The sequence below is a fragment of the Schistocerca americana genome, chromosome 6, assembly GCF_021461395.2.
Source record: "Schistocerca americana isolate TAMUIC-IGC-003095 chromosome 6, iqSchAmer2.1, whole genome shotgun sequence".
NCBI lineage: Eukaryota > Metazoa > Arthropoda > Insecta > Orthoptera > Acrididae > Schistocerca > Schistocerca americana.
Window position 1 is genome coordinate 174,045,507 of NC_060124.1, and position 16,653 is coordinate 174,062,159.

Sequence of the window (16,653 nt, forward strand, 5' to 3'; positions counted from 1 at the left end):
CTAACAGTTTGCGCGGAGAGATCGCGGGAATATTGAAAATCTCGCGCAACGCGTGTGCTCTGTAACTTAGGTACATTTTGCAGGCCAGTTTGAGGTAGTTTTTCGACTTGATAGACCACAAGCGTCCTGTATCAAAATGTTACTCTCAACTTCCTGTATATTGTAAACAATGACAATGATTACTACTGAAAGTAAATAGAAATGTACATTCACAGTGTTCTATCTCGGAAAACATTCGGAACAGGGCATATGTCCACATCAAGATTTTTGTTCAGGATGAATAATGCTGTCACCCGTCAAAACACGTACCTTTCCTCCTGACTCACTCTGTATATAAATGATCTAATAGAAAGCGTCGGATGCTCATTAAGGCTCTTTGCAGATGATGCAGTTGTCTGTACCAAAGTAGCAACGCCAGAGGATAGTAAGAATTTGCAGAAAGACCTGCAGAGAATTGATGAATGGTGCGGGCTCTGGCAGTTGACCCTGGACGTAAATAAATGTAACATATTGCGCCTACATAGGAAAATAAATCCATCACTGTACAGCTACACTACTGATGACAAACAGCTGGAGACAGCGTCTACCGTAAAATATCTAAGCTTAACAATCCAGGGTAACATTAAGTGGAATGACCACATAAATTAGATAGTGGGGAAAAGCAGATACCTGATTCATCTGAAGAATCTTAAGGAGATGTAACATGCCTGACGGAAGTGGCTTATAAGGCGCTTGTTCACCGTTTCTTGAGTGTTGTTAACCTGTCTGGGATCCCTATCAGGTAGGACTGATAGATGAGATAGAGAAGATCCAACGAAGAGCGGCGCGTTTCGTCACGGGATCGTTTACCTGGCGAGACAGCTTTACGGATGTGCTAACAAACCCCACTGGCAGACGTTACAAGAGAGGCGTTGTGCATCACGGAGTAATTCACTATTGACTATTGACATTTCGGAACAGCACTTTTCAGGAGGAGTCGGACCACATATTACTCTGCCCCCCCCCCCCCCCCGCCCCGACCCCATACACATGGACCACGAGGAGAAAATTCGAGAAATTAGAGCCAATACCAACGCTTACTGACAGTCATTCTTCTCACGCACTATTCGCGAGCGGAACAGGGTTGGAGGGATCAGATAATGGTGCCCTCCGCCCCATACCGTTAGGTGGCTTGCGGAGTATGATGTAGATATGTACTCCCATTACAAGTCGTTAACGTTGTAGCTCTCTAATAAATTGTATTGCAGCGTATCGTAAGCGTAGCGCAGACGGAATTGTTATTCTCTAAACATGTAATGCATCAGCAGTGGAATTTGTTGCTGAGCCATATTCGACAAGACCTACGTAATATTTCCTTTGAGAGCTTTAATTGACAGTGTAGACAGCGATGTTATATGGTTACATAATTGGCATACTCATCTATGGAGTTGTGTCTGATAGTAGTATATCCTTTGCTAATGTTCGCTGGTGTTGTCTTTGCTAGTAAATCTGTTTTATTTGTTACCGTATATATAATTTCAATAAAATTTTCAGTCTCTTCGCTAAGAATTTCGTCTGGATATTTGCGTGTGTGTATGTAGTTTCTAATTGTTTCACGATATTCATTATTGACCCTTTGATGTCATGTGCAGAATTTGCATCCCATTTTCTATGTAGTTTAAACTGTGGTTTTCAATTCGCATGTCGCTGAAGACTGTGGATTTGTTTGTCTCACTGTCTCTGGTATGCTCTCGGTATTTGATTTCGAAATTTCTGCCTGGCTGGGCTACACACAAGTTTTTGCTGTCATTACAGTTACGTCTGTTTTCGGCTGGATATCTGTGCACTGGTGCTTTAGTTTCGTCAGAGTGGGTTTTCGTTGTGAGGTTGTGTGCAGTGAAGTATGCAAATATCAATTTAGTTTTCTTTAGTAATGTGTTACCTACATATGTTTGCAGTATGCATATTAGTTCCTATTTTATTGGTACCTCTCTTGTTAATATTATGTTGCTATGAATCTGCACACAGTTTGATTTGTTGTGTTTATCATAGATTAGGTCGACTAGGTTGGGTTCGTAGTTGATTTGTTGGTGCTTTGTATTTGAAGATCTCCAATTTCTTCTGTATTCCGGATTGTTGTAACTGTAGATTCAGTAGTCTGTTTATCATCTTAAGAAATTTTACATATTTGAGTGTTTTAGGATGACACGAAATTGCGTTAATATTGTTATCTGATGTGTGTTTTCTGTAGACTGCGAATTGGTGTGTATTGTTCATGATCTTTATTGTTAGGTCTTTGTACAGAGTGTTTCCGTCAGAGCGTTCGAAAATGTAACAGGACATAGAGAATGCGCAACTGAACAATTTGGTGTAGGGATTCTGGAGTCGAAGATATGCAAGGAAACTTGTCTACCGCTTTGTCTAGCATTAATGTTTTCCAGCTAATTTACATGCAACAAGCATACAGGTTTACATGTACTGTGCTGTTTATTTACATGAAAGTTCCTTATTCCCTGGCTCTATTGTGCCGTATTTACATTGTCCCATGACAGAACGTGCTATGAATCAACGACATACCCATTCATTCCGCAGTGCTATTCGGAGACGTACTGTACAGTATAATGAAACAACAACGGTACAGTACTGCCAGGTCGCTGGACTGGTTCAAATGGCTCTGAGCACTATGGGACTTAACATCTGAGGTCATGAGTCCCCTAGAACTTAGAACTACTTAAACCTAACTAACCTAAGGACGTTACAAACATCCATGCCCGACGCAGGATTCGAACCTGCGACCGTAGCGGTCGCGTGGTTCCAGACTTAAGTGCCTAGAGCCGCTCGGCCGCACAAACCGGCCGCTGGACTGGAAGGGGAGGTTCTATTCCATGGCCTGATATGTGACTTGATTAAATCTACTTGATTATTTCCTATGGGACATATAAAGTCAGTTGTGTAGGAGACCGTAGTGGATATAGTGATGGAATTAGTTGGGAGAATTGTGGCTGCCTGAGGTGGGATTCGAGACTTACCAGGGAAATCTGTCAAGGTGCGTCAGAATCTAGTTCGCCGATATTATGCTTGTATTGAGGTTGATGGCCTTCAGTTTCAGCACGTTTTTTAAGGTACATAAGAAATGGTACGTTCATTGTGTCAGTGATGCAATTTGCAGTTAACTGTAACTAATGTAGATAAAATGGACACAGTAATATTATTTTATTCTTGTTGTTGTTGTTGTTGTTGTGGTCTTCAGTCCTGAGACTGGTTTGATGCAGCTCTCCATGCTACTCTATCCTGTGCAAGCTTCTTCGTCTCCCAGTACCTACTGCAACCTACATCCTTCTGAATCCGCTTAGTGTATTCATCTCTTGGTCTCCCCCTACGATTTTTACTCTCCACACTGCCCTCCAATACTAAATTGGTGATCCCTTGATATCTCAGAACATGTCCTACCAACCGATCCCTTCTACTGGTCAAGTTGTGCCACAAGCTTCTCTTCTCCCCAATCCTATTCAATACTTCCTCATTAGTTATGTGATCTACCCATCTAATCTTCAGCATTCTTCTGTAGCACCACATTTCCAAAGCTTCTATTCTCTTCTTGTCCAAACTATTTACCGTCCATGTTTCACTTCCATACATGGCTACACTCCATACAAATACTTTCAGAAATGACTTCCTGACACTTAAATCTATACTCGAAGTTAACAAATTTCTCTTCTTCACAAACCCTTTCCCTTGCCATTGCCAGTCTACATTTTATATCCTCTCTACTTCGACCATCATCAGTTATTTTGCTCCCCAAATAGCAAAACTCCTTTACTACTTTAAGTGTCTCATTTCCTAATCTAGTACCCTCAACAACACCAGACCTAATTCGACTACATTCCATTATCCTCGTTTGGCTTTTGTTGATGTTCATCTTATATCCTCCCTTCAAGACACTGTCCATTCCGTTCAACTGCTCTTCCAAGTCCTTTGCTGTCTCTGACAGAATTACAATGTCATCGGCGAACCTCAAAGTTTTTATTTCTTCTCCATGGATTTTAATACCTACTCCGAATTGTTCTTTTGTTTCCTTTACTGCTTGCTCAATATACAGATTGAATAACACCGGGGAGAGGCTACAACCCTGTCTTACTCCCTTCCCAACCACTGCTTCCCTTTCATGTCCCTCTACTCTTATAACTGCCATCTGGTTTCTGTACAAATTGAAAATAGCCTTTCGCTCCCTGTATTTTACCCCTGCCACCTTTAGAATTTGAAAGAGAGTATTCCAATCAACATTGCCAAAAGCTTTCTCTAAGTCTACAAATGCTAGAAACGTAGGTTTGCCTTTCCTTAATCTTCCTTCTAAGATAAGTCGTAAGGTCAGTATTGCCTCACGTGTTCCAGTATTTCTACGGAATCCAAACTGATCTTCCCCGAGGTCGGCTTCTACTAGTTTTTCCACTCGTCTGTAAAGAATTCGTGTTAGTATTTTGCAGCTGTGGCTTATTAAACTGATTGTTCGGTAATTTTCACATCTGTCAACACCTGCTTTCTTTGGGATTGGTATTATTATATTCTTCTTGAAGTCTGAGGGCATTTTGCCTGTTTCATACATCTTGCTCACCAGATGGTAAATTTTTGTCAGGACTGGCTCTCCCAAGGCTGTCGGTAGTTCTAATGGAATGTTGTCTACTCCCGGGGCCTTGTTTCGACTCAGGTCTTTCAGTGCTCTGTCAAACTCTTCACGCAGTATCGTATCTTCCGTTTCATCTTCATCTACATCCTCTTTCATTTCCATAATATTGTCCTCAAGTACATCGCCCTTGTATTAGACGCTCTATATACTCCTTCCACCTTTCTGCTTTCCCTTCTTTGCTTAGAACTGGGTTTCCATCTGAACTCTTGATGTTCATACAAGAGCTATTCTTCATTTTTTTTATTTTTATTATTATTTTATTATTATATTATATTATTAAGATTATTATATATTAATATATATATAATTATAATACATATTATAATTATAATTATATATGTATTATATAATATATAATATAACATATTATAATAATATATTATATTATATATATTATATATAATATTATAATAATTATAATTATAACATATATTATACATGTAACATATATATATATATATATATATATATATATATATATATATATATATATATATTATATAATATATGTTATATATATATATATAATATATACATTATATATACAACAAATATTATATTATCAACAGTTTATTGTTATTACTTCATAAACTGGCTTTTTTATCCCAGGTTCCCTGCCTCGAATTGTTCATTGGAGCATCCTCTATGTCTTGTTCCGTTTTTTTTTTTTTTTTTTTTTTTTGAATGCTCTTACGGGAACACCGCGTATAGTATCGTCTTGGCTTACTATACTTATAATGTACTTACAAAACTTCTTCGACACTGCAGGCCGAGAAGAGTTTAAGAGTTTAAAGTTATGGGAGATAATGTCACACAGACTATAACGTATAAGCTTCCTTGAATCTTTTCCTACTTCTCGTTCTGAGACATACATAACAGTTACCTCGAACAAATACTTTGATTGCTTGTCGCGAAGAACTTCTCGCAACTCTGTACAACTTGCGTGAGATTGTCTCGCAAAGCACTTGACGCTAAGCTGCACTAGTGTCTGGAGGCAGCCTACGTCGGCCCCTGGTCCATTTGCTGTACGTAATTCACTAGCTGACGTCAGCAATGTCGAGTGCAGCCCCAGGATCTGACGGATTTGTTAGGGTGGGGAGGGGGGGGCGGGGCTCTCTGCGGTGTGTGCCCTCTAACGAGAGCAAACAGTGGCGGACAAGTAACGGAAACTCCTTACTAGGCAGGGTTCAGATGATTATCATCTGAAGGTAACTCCCCAGACTGAACGTGGTTCGACTCTGAGCCCCACGTAACGTCAGTTATTAGGGAAAATGACTCTACACGTAAGAGGTTTGTGCTCGTCCACTGGCCATAGAGTACGTAGTATCTCGATTTAGATCAGACATACCAAATTTTCTGATTATAACTACTCATGTTGGGCAGCACTTACACTTAAAGGAAAAAATTAAGGAAGAAGAGAGAAAAGTAGACAGAGAGAGACCGACAGAGACAGAAAAATATTACAATTTAACGAAACTCAGTTGGCTGTATACGTCCAAGAGATGCAGAGCACCATAGACTAATACTAAGAGGTTGGAACCATTTTTCTGAACTTTTTCTTCTGTCAGGCAGTTCTGCACTGAGGTTTAATGAACTCATCAGAGAAAATTTTTGACTGATTGCAGGACTTCCTAGCAGACAGATCAAATTTCAGATTAAATATAAATATTATATTATTGCACACTGAAGAGGAAATGAAACTGGTACACCCGCCTAATATCGTGTAGGGCCCCCCCGCGGTCACGCAGAAGTGCGGCAGAACGACGTGGCAGGGACTCGAATAATGTCTGAAGTAAGGCTGGAGGGAACTGGCAGCATGAATCATGCAGGGCAGTCCATAAATCCGTAAGAGTACTACGGGGTGGAGATTAGCGTCCTGGATGACCAAGTAAGCGAACACAAAATACGAGATGGGGCGAGCATACTCTAACTGGATGGGCTGCCCGCACTATTTCTAGTGACCGAACATAGAAGCCGTGACCGAATACGTAGTACGTAACTTCAAACACATTACACGTCTCATTATCCGTGTGAGACTGCAGCCAGTACGGGATTCCCATTTGTGGTGTGTCTCTCTCTCTGTAATCATGCAGCGCGAGGAAGCCAGTGCAGTAAGACGTGAGGTGGAAACCAAATTTACACATTGAAGAAGCGGGAAGTTCTAAAAAGCCAATTATGGAGTACATTTCTGTTGGTAGTAGACGAAAACAGTGCGTCTACTGGATACGTATCGTGCATAAACTGCTCCACATTATTGTGTTTCCAGTCGGGAACTACTCATTTAAAAAAACACAGTTGCAAGAAACCTCACAAAGATACACCTCCTTCAGGTATACCGGCAGTAATAAAAAATAGTATTACAGCAAAGTGTGTTGCAATGTGTGCTACAGATATAAGACCTTTTAATGCTGTTTCCGGTGAAGGTCTCAGAAAACTAGGCCAATAATTAATATATCAAGGTGCGCATTATGGATAGGTTAACGCGGCAGATGTCAAGCCACATCCCTCTACTATAAGCAGACATGTCAAAGAACAAGCTGCTGCAATACGAAGCAGCATAATGCCTTCCGCTACTGCGGAAGTTATTAATGAAACATGTGCTGCGACAGTTGATATGTAGACTGATTCGCATAATCAGGTGCACCATTTGACGCTTACAAAACATTACATTAACACAAACTGGTCTCTTGTGAACAATGTTTCGCTTACAACAAAATTCCCAGACGTTAAAAAGACGGGAGTAAATATTATGAAAGAAATTATAGAGAGAATGGCTGATTGGGACATTTCGCCGGACATGTTGCACAGTTTTGGTTTTGCCTCCGACAACGGTGCCAACGTAATAACGGCGTTGTAAAATCAAGATAGGATTCCTTGTGCTGCTCATTGTATAAACACAGCACTTAGCTATACTTTCGATGCAGATAACTTCTTGTCAAATCATGCCCCGAATATCGCATCAACAATAAATAATGCAAAATGCATTGTAAGGTACATTAAGAGAAGTGGCCTCTGCTCGTCTTCGAAATCATCTTTGAAACAAGATGTGTGCACACGCTGGAACGGCTTGTACACTATTTTGGAATCCTTACACACTCAGTATAACGAAGTTGCTGCTTTGCTGACGGAAAAGGACGCCACTTACATATTGTAAGGATATGATAATGAGCTCGCAGGAAAAATTGCGCATTTTCTGAGACCATTTAAAGAGGCCACAGATGAATGAGAAGGCGAAAAATAACCGACAATACAGTTAGTTTTTCTTTGGTTTCACAAACTGCAACAATTTTGCAGTGTCAATGACACTAACTGCCAGGTGAATAATTACTGCAGTTAAAAGCAATGTTTCATTACGATACGTGGTAGATTTATAATTAACTAGCGTAATTGATGTGCACTAACAGATATGAATTTTTTAACAGAAAGTACAAAGAATTAAAAATCGAGCCTTGACTTTCGTTTGTGAGTAGATTGTGATCACTTCCAGATACAAAATTGCTACTTTTCTTTGGCCGTCTTTCCGTGATCTTAATATGCGTGAAATAAATGAAAAGCAACAAATTCTTAGCAATGTGCGAGAAATGTGTGCTACTTACGCAAGTACAACATGCACCGTTAACATAACCGTTTTTGCATAGTTAGTGGATAGTGTATTATAGAGAAACGGGAATGTTATATTTCGTATAATATTTCATTAACGTAAAACACCTCGCTTTTACGGGAACGTTTCGATGATTTCCGTATCAGTTCTGTATTACTTTCTCTTTGATTTATTATCATAGATCCTTCAAGTACGGTGTCATCGCCACCCATAAAGAGAGATCGCTTCAAGGAATGGAGGAACAACAGATCATCCGCAGCAGATGAAGTAGATCTCTACATGTTGGAGAGTTTGGTGGCCAGCGAAAGAGTTTAAGCTCAGAAGAGTGTTCCTGGAGCCACACTGCAGCAGTTCTAGACATGTGGTGTATTGCACTGTCCAGTTGGAATTGCCCAAGTCCGTCGGAATTCACAATGGACATGAATGGATGCAGATGATCAGACAGGATGCTTACGCACGTGTCACCTGTCAGAGACTTATCTAGAAGTATCGGGGGTCCCATGTTGTGCGATCATCAAGGATACACGAGTGGGCCTTCGGGTCCGAAAGCCCATATCAATGATGTTTTGTTGAATGGTTTGCACATTGACACTCGTTGATAACCCAGCATTGAAATCTACAGCAAACTTACGGTAAGGTCTTCAATCATCGATGGTCCCATTCTTGCACGATCTTTTTCCGGCCGCAGCGATGTCACAGATTTGATGTTTTACCGGATTACTGATATTCCAGGTACACTTGTGGAATGGCCGTACGGGAAAATCCCCACTTCATCGCTACCTTAGAGATGCTGTGTCCCATCGCTCGTGCGCCAACTATAACACCACGTTCAAAGTTTCTGAAATCTTGATAACCTGCCATTGTAGCAGCAGTAACCGACCTGACAACTGCGCCAGACACTTGTTCTCTTATATATGCGTTGCGAACTGCAGCGTCGTATTCTGCCTGTTTACTTATCTCTTTATTTGAAAACGCATCCCTATACCAGTTTCTTTGCCACTTTAATGTAATTATAGGTTAAATTTCTGGAAAACGACTGTCTTTTGCTAGCGCATAATTTAGATAACATTAACGGATGATACGGAAAAACAAGTCTCACATACGTGTTATACTCCTTTTGTCAGAAAAGTTCAAGGACAGGTCTTTTTTCTTAGTTTTCAGTACTACAAAGGAACAAAAGTTGTTTTTATTTTACCTTGTATGCGTGCGTCCTTGAACTGACCTTTACCATGTTACCAGACAAACTCATTAGGTGGCAGGGCTGTGCTTGGTAACACATTGTTTGGGTTATTGACGCAATAGTTACGGTGACACACTGGACACTGGTTGTGAGCAAAGGGTGAACACTAAGTTTTTGCGTTAAGCCCGGGAAAAACTCTAGTGGAACGTGGACAAAGATTAAGAAAGGATATGCAAGTGAGGGACTTTCAAGAGGTCGTGTTTTCTAGTGGCACAAAAGATTTCATGAAGCAGAGATTCAGTACAAGACGATCCCAGAGCAGGTCGCCAATCTACAGCACTTATCGATGCAAACGTGGAGCGTGTAAGTTATTGCAAGAAGAACGTAATTGGAATAGTGATGTGTGTCATGTGATTTTGCAAGAAGATATAGAGAAACGGAAACTTAATAGAAAACACGTCCCTGATGTACTAGGAGATGAACAGGAAGAGGAAAGACGAAGAATTTCTGCTGAACTGATAGACAGAGCCACATGTAATCCCACATTTCTTCTGTCAAACGTTATTGCTGGGGATGAAAGTTGGTGTTACTAGTATTACCTTCACAGAAAGCGTCGAAGTGCTGAATTGCGAAGCCCTTCATCACCAACCTCAAAAAAAGTCAAATTATACCCTTCGAGAACAAAGACAATGTTAATTGCATTCTGTTAGGGTAAATGATTAGTTTACCATGGGTATGTTCCTCCATAAAGCTGCGTAGCCTGAGATGGGCTGGACATCTGATGCGACTCGATGAGACAGGTCCCGCAAGGAAAGCCTGCTGCAGTGAATCTGGAGGAAAAAGAGCGAGAGGGTGACCTGAGTTGAGGTGGAACGACGACGTTGGAAAGGACACTGCCAGAACCAGTTGCCGTAACTGGACGTCCACGGCGAAGTCAAGAAGGAAATGGCAGGATATTATTGAGGAGACCAAGTCCCATCTCGCGATGTAGTACCAATGAAAGTAGATGTTCCTCTACGTCAAACAGTCAACCATATTTCCAGAACGAGAATTTCACTCTGCAGCGGAGTATGCGCTGATATGAAACTTCCTGGCAGATTAAAACTGTGTGCCGGACCGAGACTCGAACTCAGGACCTTGGCGGGCAAGTGCTCTACCAACTTTCTTTCAGGAGTGCTAGTTCTGCAAGGTTCGCAGGAGATCTTATGTAAAGCGTGGAAGGTAGGAGATGAGTTACTGCCAGAAGTATAGCTGTGAGGACGGGGCGTGAGTCGTGCTTGGATAGCTCAGTTGGTACAGCACTTGCCCGCGAAAGGCAAAGGTCCCGAGTTCGAGTCTCGGTCCGGCACACAGTTTCAATCTGCCAGGAAGTTTCATATCAGCGCACACTCCGCTGCAGAGTGAAAATCTCATTCTGGAAACATCTCCCAGGCTGTGGCTAAGCCATGTTACCGCAATATCCTTTCTTTCAGGAGTACTAGTTCTGCAAGGTTCGCAGGAGTGCTTCTGTAAAGTTTGGAAGGTAGGAGACTAGGTACTGGCTTAAGTAAAGCTGTGAGGACGGGGCGTGAGTCATGCTTGGGTAGCTCAGTTGGTAGAGCACTTGCCCGCGAAAGGCAAAGGTCCCGAGTTCGAGTCTCGGTCCGGCATACAGTTTTAATCTGCCAGGAAGTTTCAAGTCAACCATATTCTTTACATCGAAGTCTTGTAATGTTTGCGAGAAGTAATTCGACGTCGTCTCCCTGGTTTGTGGCGTGCTCAGGGCTGGTTCTTAGTGCTCGACAGTGCAAGACCTCATTCTGCTTTATCAGATCCTGAGTATGTGGCCAGAGATTCTGTTATTGGCATCCCACACCCGCCATATTCGCGCGACCTCTCACCTTGCAATTTTTTCTTGTTTCCACGAGTGAAAAGGTGACTGAAAGAAAAGCATCAACAACATATCGCAGACATACAACGGGCTGTGACAAATCAGCTTACAAGCTTGGCTTTTGAAAATTTCTCTGCTAAGATATCCAGGAACGTTGGTAACTGTGTATACAGGGTGTTACAAAAAGGCACGGCCAAACTTTCAGGAAACATTCCTCACACACAAAGAAAGAAAATATGTTGTTTGGTCATGTGTCCGGAAACGCATACTTTCCATGTTACAGCTCATTTTATTACTTCTCTTCAAATCACATTAATCATGGAATGGAAACACACAGCAACAGAACGTGTAAGTAGGCGGTTTAGGTTTTTATATTGGTAACACCACGTAGCGCTCTGTATGAAAATCACTGGCTATCTTGTGTGCAGTCTGTGGCTGCGTGGGATTGTTGTAATATTCGCTATTGTAGTGTTGGGCTGTTGGCGGGTAACCCCCCTGAGGATTAATGCAATTATACCCTCAGGTGTTACAGATTACAGTAATGGAATGAAATGTATCACGGAAAACTTTCTTTTTAATTCAAATACACTCCTGGAAATGGAAAAAAGAACGCATTGACACCGGTGTGTCAGACCCACCATACTTGCTCCGGACACTGCGAGAGGGCTGTACAAGCAATGATCACACGCACGGCACAGCGGACACACCAGGAACCGCGGTGTTGGCCGTCGAATGGCGCTAGCTGCGCAGCATTTGTGCACCGCCGCCGTCAGTGTCAGCCAGTTTGCCGTGGCATACGGAGCTCCATCGCAGTCTTTAACACTGGTGGCATGCCGCGACAGCGTGGATGTGAACCGTATGTGCAGTTGACGGACTTTGAGCGAGGGCGTATAGTGGGCATGCGGGAGGCCGGGTGGACGTACCGCCGAACTACTCAACACGTGGGGCGTGAGGTCTCCACAGTACATCGATGTTGTCGCCAGTGGTCGGCGGAAGGTGCACGTGCCCGTCGACCTGGGACCGGACCACAGCGACGCACGGATGCACGCCAAGACCGTAGGATCCTACGCAGTGCCGTAGGGGACCGCACCGCCACTTCCCAGCAAATTAGGGACACTGTTGCTCCTGGGGTATCGGCGAGGACCATTCGTAACCGTTTCCATGAAGCTGGGCTACGGTCCCACACACCGTTAGGCCGTCTTCCGCTCACGCCCCAACATCGTGCAGCCCGCCTCCAGTGGTGTTGCGACAGGCGTGAATGGAGGGACGAATGGAGATGTGTCTTCTTCAGCGATGAGAGTCGCTTCTGCCTTGGTGCCAATGATGGTCGTATGCGTGTTTGGCGCCGTGCAGGTGAGCGCCACAATCAGGACTGCATACGACCGAGGCACACAGGGCCAACACCCGGCATCATGGTGTGGGGAGCGATCTCCTACACTGGCCGTACAGCACTGGTGATCGTCGAGGGGACACTGAATAGTGCACGGTACATCCAAACCGTCATCGAACGCATCGTTCTACCATTCCTAGACCGGCAAGGGAACTTGCTGTTCCAACAGGACAATGCACGTCCGCATGTACCCCGTGCCACCCAACGTGCTCTAGAAGGTGTAAGTCAACTACCCTGGCCAGCAAGATCTCCGGATCTGTCCCCCATTGAGCATGTTTGGGACTGGATGAAGCGTCGTCTCACGCGGTCTGCACGTCCAGCACGAACGCTGGTCCAACAGAGGCGCCAGGTGGAAATGGCATGGAAAGCCGTTCCACAGGACTACATCCAGCATCTCTACGATCGTCTCCATGGGAGAATAGCAGCCTGCATTGCTGCGAAAGGTGGATATACACTGTACTAGTGCCGACATTGTGCATGCTCTGTTGCCTGTGTCTATGTGCCTGTGGTTCTGTCAGTGTGATCATGTAATGTATCTGACCCCAGGAATGTGTCAATAAAGTTTCCCCTTCCTGGGACAATGAATTCACGGTGTTCTTATTTCAATTTCCAGGAGTGTATCTTTAAAAATAAATGTTTTAAGTACAAAATTAATCACTCAGATGCGTGTCCTGTAGTGCTAAATGTGCATCTTGCTGTAAGATAATACTGTGGAAGTGTCGTAGTTATCGTCCTCTGTAAGCAAAGTCCTGCTGAAGTCAATGTACTCACATCATAAACAAAAGTGAAATACTTTGCGTATAGATTCATGGTTATTATGCTTATTGCCGTGATGAAGAATGTACTGTACTATAACGTATTGATGTGCTACAGAAAAGGCTGTCTCATTGTAGCCATACCACAAACGTTACTACTAAAACATGTTTTACTTTCCAGAATAATACATAAAATCTGTGCAGATATAAAACAGATACACCGCAAAAGCATCAATGTAAATTGTATCACTCATTAGTAGCGTCGTGATATAATCGTGTAGCTGTCACAGAAACCAAATACTAATTCATCTTTAATCTCACAGAAAGTACTTCAAATAAAGAATGTCTTTTCAAGTAAACCAAAATGTAGCATTACGATGTCATTAGCAATACTGGTATATGTTCTAAGTATGTGAGCCTTATAGTCATTACGTAATCGTGCAACTAACAAGCAAGAATGTACACACACAGTAACACTGTGTCCTCTGTTCACTATAACAGTGCACTCGTAAATACTGTCTAAATATGTTCCCTAGGTTCTAGACTGAATAGTTAACTTCAAAACATTGTTGCATGTTAACAGTTTCTCAGTGTGACAAAGCATACTAGTCACGTGAAGTGAAAAGTTTTACGGTCCAATAAACGAGAATGAGATTTTCACTCTGCAGCGGAGTGTGCGCTGAAATGAAACTTCTTGGCAGATTAAAACTGTGTGCCCGACCGAGACTCGAACTCGGGACCTTTGCCTTTCGCGGGCAAGTTTGGAAGGTAGGAGACGAGGTACTGGCAGAAGTAAAGCTGTGAGTACCGGCCGTGAGTCGTGCTTCGGTAGCTCAGTTGGTAGAGCACTTGCCCGCGAAAGGCAAAGGTCCCAAGTTCGAGTCTCGGTCGGGTACACAGTTTTAATCTGCCAGGAAGTTCCAATAAACGGTTTTACATGTGAAATGTGGCGCAAGGCTTTACTCTTCCTACTATGCAGAGCTCCAGCTTCAACGGAATTATCATGTGGTATATGATACATCGGTAAAGAATGCTCAAATTTTTCTCAAGGTTAGCGTCTATAGTACTTTTCTCTGGGCCAGCCGGCGCACGTGGCTGCCTGCGGTGCGAGTCATTGTCTGCTATCTCTTTGTTGGCGTGCGTCGTTGTGAGGATTAGGAGACCTAACTTCTACAAATTCACCTTGCCGAGAGGGACCAGCCCTGTTTGAATAATGCCAGCTCTGATGAAATTCAGGTCTGTCGTTATGATGATATCGTCTGCCGTCATGTCCCTAGTTCCTGTAGTTTCTTTCTTGTCGGTTAAGTGTGGAGAATTTCTCCCTGAATTATCACTGCACGGTGGACCGTTGCGTCTGAAGTTATTCTGTCTCCTGTGATAATAATTGTTTTGGTTCCCATATGTCTTTTTCTATGATTGTCTCTGTCATATTCATTACTACGGAAATGCGATCTTTCTCTGTAACTATTACTCTGCCAGTGCTTGTCGTATGGGAGGTGTCTGTTTTGTTCACGACTTACGTTGTAAGAATAGCCTTGTCGTGTCCAGTTATTATTCTGTCATCGCGGAATTGTGACAGATGTGACCTGTAATTGTTGTGCTCCCGTTTTCGCGTTCCACGACTGTCAGTGTCAATTTCCAATTCTTGTAACAGTCCCTGAAAAGCTTCAATGTCGTCTTTGCAACGTCCTGCCAATATAATATGTCGTAAATGTTCAGGCAATTTGATAAAGCAAATGCGGATGTGTTCTGAGGAGCTGTAAGGGTTTGACAGGTACTGATTCTTGTGCAACATGTCTTCAAAATATTTCACAAAACTGGAAAATTCAGATTGTTCGAAATGTTTCATCATTATGATGCTATGTTTTACTCGGTCTTGTGTGGCTTGAGACCAATATGCTGAGAGGAAGGCATGGTAATATTCTCCTTCACTGTGGCAATCGTGAATGATCGATCGCACTCTTACAGCTGGTTCATTCTCTAAGTAGCCACACATAAATTCTAATCTGTGCTCTAATGACCAGTTGGGAGGAAAACAATGAGAGAATTGATGAAGCCACGCTTGTGGATGAATGTCGTTGCCGGAATTCTTAAATGTTTTAAATTTACGTGTAGTAATAAACAGCTTATAGACAAAATCATCATGTCGGCGAGTCGCATGTCGGTCATTGTTACGTCGTTTCGGCGGTTCAATCTCAAAATTCGGTGAACCTTGCCAATTTCTTTCATAATTTCCGAAGTGCCCTGTGTTATTGTTTTTTGGCTGTTCCGTATTTCTATGTCCCTCTTCCCGTATTGGAGCGCGAGTGTCGTCTGAAATAGTTAATTCTTGCATTACCTGTGTCAACTGATCTTGTACTTCCCGGATTTCACTTCGGTGTTGCGTATTAATTTCCTTCTGATTTTGTTTGAATTTCCTAATTTGTTCGTACTCTTCTGTGTCAGTGAAGGCTACAGGTCTTGTGTCATTCAGACCATCATCCACCTTTGTAGATAAGTTAGTGAACTGATCCGAAAGTTTGGCTACTTTCTCCGATAGTGAACTTATTTCTTCAGTGTGTTTTTCTGAACCAAATTTCAGAGTGTCCATTTGTGTTGAAATCGTATCTACTGTTCCTTTAAGTTTTCCTGAGTTTTTGCAAGTTGCGTAACCGAATCGGTAGATGCAACTGAGTCAATTTTAGCTTGCAAGGTATCATGATTTTCATGAACAATAGTTTGCAATTCTTTTATGGCTGCTCCGCGATTGAGTAATGTATTTTCATGCCGCGAAAAAATAGGTTGGAAATGCTCACAAATTTGTGTTTTTACATCATTACAGACTTTTCGACATTTAGATTCGATTTTATGTAACTCAGTAGTTAAATCTTCACGTGTTTGTTGAAGCGTGGTGTCTAACCTTTTAAGATTTTGTTCCATTGTGTCTACCTTTTGAAGACTTTGTTCCATTGTGTCTAACTTTTGAAGATTTTGTTCTATTGTGTCTTAACTTTTGAAGATTTTGTTCCATTGTGTCTAACTTTCGAAGATTTTGTTCCATTGTGTCTAACTTTTGAAGCTTTTGCTGTGTTTGTCCCAATTGTTGCATTAATTGTAACAACAATGCACTGGTGTCTGAAACACGTTCCTCAGTGCTTTTCGGCAGTGAATTCGCACCGGCAACATTCACATTTTGAAAAGCAGAAAATGTGTCT

General features: G+C 42.4%; 1 non-coding gene across 1 annotated transcript; it reads left to right on the forward strand.

Moving 5' to 3' along the window:
• Positions 1–11,019: 11,019 nt before the first annotated feature.
• On the forward strand, positions 11,020–11,094 carry Trnas-cga. The gene has a single exon. It is a non-coding gene; the product is annotated as a tRNA-Ser (tRNA).
• The last annotated feature ends 5,559 nt before the right edge of the window (positions 11,095–16,653 follow it).